This window comes from Dermacentor variabilis, chromosome 6 (genome assembly GCF_050947875.1).
Source record: "Dermacentor variabilis isolate Ectoservices chromosome 6, ASM5094787v1, whole genome shotgun sequence".
Lineage (NCBI taxonomy): Eukaryota > Metazoa > Arthropoda > Arachnida > Ixodida > Ixodidae > Dermacentor > Dermacentor variabilis.
Window position 1 is genome coordinate 188391402 of NC_134573.1, and position 10275 is coordinate 188401676.

Genomic DNA, 10275 nt, shown 5'->3' on the forward strand with positions numbered 1-10275 from the left:
AATGGAAACGGATGAGAAGTGAGGAGAAGTTGATATCAACAAGGGACTGAGGCTGGGGTGCCCTTTATCCCCACTGCTATTTATGATGTACTTGGTGAGTATGGAAAGGGCGCTAGAGGAAAATAATATCGGGTTTAATCCCTCATACAAACAGGCGGGTACAGTAGTAGAACAGCAGCTTCCAGGTTTGTTTATACCGACGACCTAGCATTGCTAGGTGACAAGCAAAGTGATTTGCAATGTCTGGCTAATATCTGCGGACAGGAAGGCAAGAGTTTAGGTTTGAAATTTAGTGTTAGCAAATCAGGTTTTATGGTATTCAATGAAAACAGTGAACAGACAGTGGAGATACAGGGCTAGCGAATACCTCGGGTAACAGAATATAAATACGTTGGTATATGGACAAACGAAGGCAATAGATATATGGAAACACCGGAAAAACCATAAGAGTAAAGGGGAAGAGAAATTCAGTCATAGTGAAGCACAGAGCGCTATGGGGATACGTTCATAGCATCCGTCGAGCATACATCCATCCATACCAAAACCCCTCTATACTGGAAAGTGGCGCCACTCTTAGTTCTTTGCAGTTACACCCTCACGCTCGCCGCTGTCCACCTGTTTTTTCTCCTCCCTGTCGCCGTGCCGGCGCTTCCGGCACGTTGATTGGCTACAGGGCACGAAACCACCCTATCAGCTGACCTCACGTCAAGGAGACGTAACTTGTTTTCGCTTATTTTTTTTACTTTTTCCCAGCCGCCATTCGTGGGCCGGGTGTGGATCAAGTTGCCACGGCGCACGTGCGTTTTGCAAGTATTGCAACTTATAATATAGCTTATAGGTGAGCTTCGTTTGCCGGAAGAATGCCTGTCTGCTGCGCTTTTCAATGCAGCAGCAAGCGGGAAAAAGGACTAGCATTGTTTGCAATCCCCAGGCGTAAACGAGACTTTGTGCGGCAAAGACAATGGCTCCACAACATCGGAAGACTTCGCACCTCCGAAATACGCCGTTATTTACGAGGTAAGTACTGTACTTTTGATACTTGTAGGCACATTTGTGCGAAGATTTTTGAAAGCTAGATTCTTTGCTAAATTCATCACGGTGCAGCACTACATTTAGCGCGTGTAAAACATGTCGCGAACTATTTTTTCTCTAACTAATCGCGTCATGATACATTGATTTCTTTTTTCGCGTTCACATAATCTTTAAGCCAGATATCCTTTAGAATGTTGTCCCTGCGACTCAGCACTCTCTTAAATAATTATGTGCCTTGTTTTCCCTTTATGGCTTTTGTGTGTAGCACTTGGGAAGCGATGGAAGCGTGATACTTATTGCTCTTTGTATCTTCGTATGTTAACATGAGTCTATGTGCTGCAAAAATATTTTTTTCATACAAGCATTTTTTAACGGTGCAAGGCATGAATCCCACTATGAGGTTAGACAGTAGTAGGAACGGAGTCGCCTCGACCCGACATGGTCTTTCTCGGACGTTACGTGCAGCCTCAGTGTACCCCACCTACCGGCGGAACGCACTATTCCAACTGCCGAAGCAAGGTTTCTTGTGCTAGACCACCTGAGCACAGCGTTTCAAAGCCACCTACAAGTGTACACAGACGGGTCGGTGTGTGCACAAACAGACAGCTGTGCAGCGGTATTCTGCACACCCTCCCTTGAAGTGTCCTGGTCTGGCCGCCTGGATCGCGTAGTGTCGTCCACAACAGCAGAAAGTCGCGCCGTTACCGCGGCCTTTCGAAAGCTACGCACTTATTCCGCACATGACGTCGTGGTGCTGACGGGCTCAAAATCATCGTTACAACGATTACACCATGGCCTACCTCGAGACAAGTTTACAAGGCAATCTCTGGCACTGATAAAAGTTCTAATGAGCAAGGGATGTAACGTAAAATTTCAATGAATCCCATCCCACGTAGGAATTGAAGGAAATGAAAAACCTGACACTCTTACACGCCTGGAACTGACATGCGTCCCAAAAGTAAGAGCGCCAAAGATTTTTCAGGATCCTAAGAATGCAATCCGCATTCACTTTAGGGCGATCCACGAGACTCCACACCCAGCCTGTGTGACCCATGGATTTACTCGGGCAGAAGCAACGCTGTTGTATCGCATCCGAACCAACTCCGCGTACACCCCGGCTTGATTTTTCAAGACTGGACGATGCGCTTCCATGTTCTGTGCCTTCTGTGGTGATATCGCCGACATCGAACATTTCATTTGGATATGCCCGCAGTTCGACACAGAAAGGAAAGCGGTGGTCGACAGCCTGCAAAAGAATGGTATTTCGCACAGGACTTTTGAAGACGTCGTTTTCCCCGGAGGGCCTGCGGCAATTAGGAAGAAAGCGCAACGACTGCTGATTGCCTTCATGCGAGACACGGGGCTCTTCGACATCTGGTGACACACTGTGGCACTCATAGGAGGCTCAGGCGGAACAACTGCCGGCTATGTACGCCAGGCTAATTCCGCCTCCTGCAACACCACCACCAATACCACCACCACCACCTAGGTCACTATCGTCTTTTGACATATATACAGTAACACCTGTAAAAAACATATATATTCTTGCTTATTTTTCTTAAGTGTTTCCTAAAGCAACGCATATGAAATGAACGCATGAATCGTTTGCTTAAGCTTTCCGCACACCGTCCTCCGCCGACCATCGATGGCCAAAGCGGCGCGGTCATGGAAGCCGCTAAACGATAGCCATATTTTAGAGTAGCTCATCTCGGAGTCTATTTCCGAAAATATTCGTCAGCACGACCTATCGGAGGTTCACCATAGTCGTACCAGTGTCATTATGCGATGAATTCCACAATACCGCTTCAAACGAGGGAAACAACAAACGCGCGCATTCATTCTTCCGCGGCGCCCGGTGGGCGCTGGCCCGAATAGCGTGCCGTGCGGAACGCGCCGCGCGTGGGAGAGTGAAATCTGAGAATTGAGAAGGAAAGCGCGCGCGAGGAAGAGAGTGTCGCTACTCTCCAGAATAGAGGGGTTTTAAGGCATTTTTAACGGGTTTTAAACCTCCTCGATCATTTGAAAGCAGCGACTCTCTCCTCCCCGCAGTGCTTTCCTCCTCGATTCTCCACACGCGCCGGCTGCGCGCGCTGCGCTTTTTCTCCTTGGCTCAGGCGAACGGGCCGCAGCATTCGATGGAGTTGCATGATTTGGGCCAGTTTCGCGACCCAGTGGTGTAGAAAATTTTGGAAAGTGGTGATAACCGCATCGAGAATGCTGAAAGTAACCTTTACGAGAAGGTTGGTTTCTTCTTAAAGCCGCATGAATGGGGCATACTGATATAAAAGGAGCTTTGAGGCGAGTTCTAGACTAGACGTTTTTTCTACCATGTGATAGGATGCTTTACTTTGTGCATCTGAGCTAATGTTGCTGGCACATTCCTCTGCGTTGGACTTTCTTTTCTTGCCTGTGCGCGCATGTGCACCACAGATATTATATTCAGTGTGCCTTCTTATAATGAATTAGTCGCGAGTGCATCGTACGTCATTGTCTCTGTCTTCTCAATGTGCAAGTAGCTTTTGCGCTGTGGTCTCTGAACTGAATAGGATGGTTGCGCAATTTCCGTGCGAGCAAGCATGCGCGATCATGTGAACATCTCGCATGGCCTGTATCCCTGAGAAAACCAAATAATAATCGTCACCCACTCACGCGTCCGTGGGAGCCCAATTCAAAGCAAATTCGAGAAATGAAAAAAAAAAAACGCAATGTGGTCTAGCTAGCGCTCATCACCCGCGACACCAAGGGTATACTTGCCATGAACTTTTTCCAGGGCCTGCATTCACTGGGTTCAACTTACTGGCACACACATCGAAGTAAGCTGAAAGAAAGCTCCTCTACAATCTGCTATTTCGATTTTCAGTAAAACAGGCAACGAATCCCAACAATAACGAAAAGTGCGATCAAGAGGCTGTGTCTTCGCACATAATTGTCCACAGCGGAAAGCAAAACCTGTACGCGCCCTGCACGCCGACGGACGCGCCACTGGTGGCGGCCTTGCGCAGAACACGCGGGAGAGGAGCCTGGCGTGCGCCGTAGTTTGTTGTGTCGTTGATCGTGCTTCTCTGTCTTATTCACGTTTTCAGAGCAAGATAGGCAACAGCATTCGCACGTGTGGGGTGGCCAAATGTTCAGGGAATGTCGAAGAAGAATTGTTGCAGGGTGGGGGGCTCAAATACCGGTGAAAACGTGCCGGTGATACGGTTCTAATCATTCCCGGCAAAGCCTCATCAGCGGGAGCAACGGTAGCAAAAATGGACCGTCGTTTCGAAGGGAAATTTCTTGTTCTCATCATTTCCTTTGTCTCGTTGGTGTTGTTTTCCACTCGATCATAGACGCGTGAGGAACGAAGTTTGTCTGCAGTGCAGCATGAGGTTTAAAGGCATTTCGTTAAAGTTCGGAATGCTGTTTGCCGCTTATATTGTTTTCCGCTTCTTTATTGCCTTGCGCTAGCTAGGCAGCACGACTGCACGAGCGCATTGCGTTGTATATGTTAAAGCTACTGAAGTTTGTAAGAACTGAAATTGTTGGTTTCATGTGGCGCGGTAAATCCTCGCACCAGCTGCCGCGCACTTCATGTTTTTGCATCTATTTTATGCGTGGCTTCGCACATGTTTAACTGTTGCTAGTTGCTCCATGCATAACTCTTGTCGATTCTTTTGGGCTGCGAAGTTTTCACCCTGCCTTGTTTGTAAAGGGTGTAAATCACGCTGTGTCTTATCGGAATGATACCAAGGAAGTGCTTCTTTAACAGCTTTATTCTTTTCGCCCGAGGGCATCTTAGATATTGTTTGCGTTTTTAGAAATGTGTTTAGAAAATACGTAGTTCAGGGCGAGAATTGCTAATAGCTGCTACATATGGTATTTTTGTTCCATTTCTCGCTGAAAAGTTCGCGTCCCGTTTGGGAAGTCATCACACCTCGATGCTGCCTGAGCAAACTTAACACGCCGAGTGATTTGTTTGTTTCACAACGTAGTCCCTTCTTGCATGTGAGTTTTGTACTCAACTGAATTCTTTCTTTAACCGGGCCTTGCCGCCAGCGCTCATCTTCTTTGAGTGGCGCTGCTCTGCCTTTAAATATATCATGTGGCACCTCTCTCTAGTAATATAAAAAAGTACTGAAAAGTTAGTCAGTCTTTAGCTTTGTACGTTTCCAAGCAGCTCCCTTGGGGAATTTAAAATTGCACAAACTGCAGCGGGAATGGCAGTTCATCGGCGTATGCAGCACAATTGCATCGGCGGTACAGCACTAACACGCGCTTTTATTAGCCCGTGTGTTTGGTGACTTCGTTGGCTAGTGTACGCGTTCCCATCATATAATTGGCAATTACTCTTCTTGAGGCGACTTCGACTGCACTTATTCGGCGATGTCAGATGTATTCATCGGCAGAAAAATCACAACGGCATATGCAGAGATTGCACCGTGCGGATTTGTTTGATATAAGTCTGAACTAACAACGGGTGCTTATTATTCAGGTACAGAAGCAGCATTGCGGCAAGGGTAGAATGAAAAAAAAAAAACCATCGAGAGATCGCATCACTCAACAAAATTTCTCGGCTAGTGAACATGAGCTCCACGTCATGTAAATGGGGCTCATGGCGTTGGTCTGCGGGACACACCTTGCACGTATGCGGACCATGTCGTCCCAAACACCGGTAAAATCGTGTTGATACCCGCTCGCACAGAGTTCAGCATCTTCCCTACAGCTGTCACCGCAGAAGAAGCAGCCTGACACCCGAACAAAGGAGAAATCGCAGCCGCGAACTTCAGCCATCCTTGCTGCAAAGGGTTGTCGTCTGCTACTGCTCCCGCGTGTACTGTTGGAAGCGTCCGCTAGGTGGCTTTCAGTGGCGCCTCTATAGGCGTTGCACGAGGCATTTCTGACTGAATAACAGTTTACGACATGCGAGGTGATGTAGTACCAGGAGAATATTCAGCATACTGTGGACAACCCCATTTTTATGCAACATACAAGTTGTCGCAGCAAAAAATTGGATGAACAGTGTAGTGAACAGTGTATAGTTGGAGAGCTGTTATTTGCGTCTATGAAACCTGCTGTACTGTATGACGAAATGTGACACTGACTGAAATGCCTATTGCGTGCTCTATTTTTGCAGTTCTCCCTTCTATTTGTTTGTGTTATTCTTTTTCCCATATCGAGCATGTAGAATCACTAGCCAGCGCTACATGAGCGTATTAATTTTTAAAAAATTGTTTGTAACCTAGCGCATCGTTACCAAAGTTGGAATGGATATACACTTTGCTTAGAGATGTTACTTATCTCTCCTGCTGTGAAATATACTCTATTGAAGCTCTGTAGCAATTTAGTTCATCATCATCATCATCGGCCTGGTAACGCCCACTGCAGGGCAAAGGCCTCTCCCATACTTCTCCAACTACCCCGCTCATGCACTAATTGTGGCCATGTTGTCCCTGCAAACTTCTTAATCTCATCCACCTACCTAACTTTCTGCCGCCCTCTGCTACGCTTCCCTTCCCTTGGAATCCATTCCGTAACTCTTAATGACCATCGGTTATCTTCCCTCCTCAATACATGTCCTGCCCATGCACATTTCTTTTTCTTGATTTCTACTAAGATATCATTAACTCATGTTTGTTCCCTCACCCAATCTGCTCTTTTCTTATCCCTTAACGTTACACCCATCATTGTCCTTGCCATAGCTCGTTGCATCGTCCTCAATTTAAGTAGAACCCTTTTCGTAAGCCTCCAGCTTTCTGCCCCGTACGTGAGTACTGGTAAGACACAGCTGTTATAAGCTTTTCTCTTGAGGGATAATGGCAACTTGCTGTTCATGATCTGAAAACGCCTGCCAAATGCACCCCAGCCCATTCTTATTCTTATGATTATTTCAGTCTCATGATCCGGATCCGCAGTCACTACCTGTCCTAAGTAGATGTATTCCCTTACCACTTCCAGTGCCTCGCTACCTATTGTAAATTGCTGTTCTCTTCCGATACTGTTAAACATTACTTTAGTTTTCTGCAGATTAATTTTTAGGCCCACTCTTCTGCTTTGCCTCTCCAGGTCAGTGAGCATGCATTGCAATTGGTCCCCTGAGTTACTAAACAGGGCAATGTCATTAGCGAATCGAAAGTTACTAAGGTATTCTCCATTAACTTTTATCCCCAATTCTTCCTAATCCAGGTCTCTGAATATCTCCTGTAAACACGCTGTGAATAGCATTGGAGAGATCGTATCTCTCTGCCTGACGCCTTTCTTTATTGGGATTTTGTTGCTTTCTTTATGGAGGACTACGGTGGCTGTGGAGCCGCTATAGATATCTTTCAGTATTTTTACATATCGCTCGTCTACACCTCGATTCCGTAATGCCTCCATGACTGCTGAGGTTTCGACAGAATCAAACGCTTTCTCGTAATCAATGAAAGCTATATATAAGGGTTGGTTATATTCCGCACATTTCTCTATCACCTGATTGATAGTGTGAATATGGTCTATTGTTGAGTAGCCTTTACGGAATCCTGCCTGGTCCTTTGGTTGACAGAAGTCTAAGGTGTTCCTGAATCTATTTGCGATTACTTTAGTAAATACTTTGTAGGCAACTGACAGTAAGCTGATCGGTCTATAATTTTTCAAGTCTTTGGCGTCCCCTTTCTTATGGATTAGGATTATATTAGCGTTTTTCCAAGATTCCGGTACGCTCGAAGTAATGAGGTATTGCTTATACAGGGTGGCCAGTTTCTCTAGAACAATCTGTCCACCATCCTTCAACAAATCAGCTGTTACCTGATCCTCCCCAGCTGCCTTCCCCCTTTGTATAGCACCCAAGGCTTTCTTTACTTCTTCCGGCGTTAGCTGTGGGATTTCGAATTCCTATAGACTATTCTCTCGTCAATTATCGTCGTGGGTGCCACTGGTACTGTAGAAATCTCTATAGAACTCCTCAGCCACTTCAACTATCTCATCCATATTAGTAATGATATTGCCGGCTTTGTCTCTTAACGCATACATCTGATTCTTGCCAATTCCTAGTTTCTTCTTCACTGCTTTTAGGCTTCCTTCGTTCCTGAGAGCATGTTCAATTCTATCCGTATTATACTTCCTTATGTCAGCTGTCTTACGCTTGTTGATTAACTTCGAAAGTTCTGCCAGTTATATTCTAGCTGTAGGGTTAGAGGCTTTCATACATTGGCGTTTCTAGATCAAATCTTTTATTTCCTGCGATAGCTTGCTGGTATCCTGTCTAACGGAGTTACCACCGACTCCTATTGCACACTCCTTAATGATGCCCACGAGATTGTCATTCATTGCTTCAACACTAAGGTCCGCTTCCTGAGTTAAAGCCAAATACCTGTTCTGTAGCTTAATCTGGAATTCCTCTATTTTCCCTCTTACCACTAACTCATTGATCGGCTTCTTATGTACCAGTTTCGTCCGTTCCCTCCTCAGGTCTAGGCTAATTCGAGTTCTTACCATCCTATGGTCACTGCAGCGCACCTTGCTGAGCACGTCCACATCTCGTACGATGCCAGGGTTAGCGCAGAGTATGAAGTCTATTTCATTTCTAGTCTCGCCGTTCGGGCTCCCCTACGTTTACTTTCGGCTATCCCGCTTGCGGAAGAAGGTATTCATTATCCGCATATTATTCTGCTCTGCAAAGTCTACTAATAACTCTCCCCTGCTATTCCTCGTGCCTATGCTATATTCCCCCACTGCCTTGTCTCCAGCCTGCTTCTTGCCTACCTTGGCATTGAAGTCGCCCATCAGTATAGTGTATTTTGTTTTCACTCAACCCAACGCCGATTCCACGTCTTCATAGAAGCTTTCGACTTCCTGGTCATCATGACTGGATGTAGGGGCGTAGACCTGTACAACCTTCATTTTGTACCGCTTATTAAGTTTCACAACATTATTAAGTTTTCACAACAAGACCTGCCACCCTCTCGTTAATGCTATAGAGTTCCTATATGTTAACAGCTATATTCTTATTAATCAGGAATCCGACTCATAGTTCTCGTCTCTCCCCTAAGCCCCGGTAGCACAGGACGTGCCCGCTTTTCAGCACTGCATATGCTTCTTTTGGCCTCCAAACTTCACTGAGCCCTATTATATCCCATTTACTGCCCTTTAATTCCTACAATAGCACTGTTAGACTCGCCTTGCTAGATAACGTTCTAGCGTTAAACGTTGCCAGGTTCATATTCCAATGGCGGCCTGTCCGGAGCCAGGGATTCTTAGCACCCTCTGCTGCGTCGCAGGTCTGACCACCACCGTGGTCAGTTGTTTCGCAGCTGCTGGGGACTGAGGGCAGGGGTTTGATTGTTGTGTTCATATGGGAGGTTGTGGCCAAGTACTAAACCAGGGTGGCCAATCCTGCTCTGGTGAGGGCGTGTGTTACCGGTTCTTATCACCGGGATCAGGCCACACTCCAGGCCCGTTTATGCAATTTTATCAACACGCGGATTTTTTTTTTTTAATCCGGTGGAAAATAGCGCGGCACCAGGATTCGAATCACGGACCTCTTGCACGTGAGCCGTGTGTTCTACCTCTATGCCACCGCTGCACATTTGACTTACAATCTAGTTAGCTGATGTTATTTTGTTGCTGCTGCGTACCTCTTTTTTTCTTTATTTAATACTGTTTCTTTATGTATGTGCTGTACCATGCATTATATAAATTTTCATTTTCTTAGAAGCACTGCTGGGTAAATATGCAAAATTTTAGTTTAAATCTCCCTGCGATACTGGAATACCTTATTCACACTGACGTGTTTAAAGGCCTTCAGTCCAATTAAACATAGTCAAAACAGAATGCATAAGTTCCCCAATTCCGTGCCTCCCTGAAGGACTCATTTGTTGTGGGTGCCCCTCCGCCCCCAGTCATAACATCCTGGCGCCACCCTTGGAAACGATAAACAATGGGGGTGCACAAAAACAAAGTTCCTAATGAGGGTTTAGAAAGTTTGGTGATGGGGATTCTTTGTGGTTTTCGTTCTTTTTTCTTTTTTAACATAGGTAGGACATTAGACAGTATAATAACAAGAGCTTGGTGGTGTAACCCACCGGCCCGTTCCAGAGGGGACACTCATAGCCTCCATCCATCCATGCATGCAACAAAAGTGCACGGCGCGACATAACCCACAACCAGAAAGAGGCTACTGTGACAGGAAGCAAAGGCAGGTGAAGCAAATACATCATGCAGACTTCTGGTCAAATCTGCCTATTTCGGCGGAGCAAATATTATTGCTCCACAGAGCGATCCAGA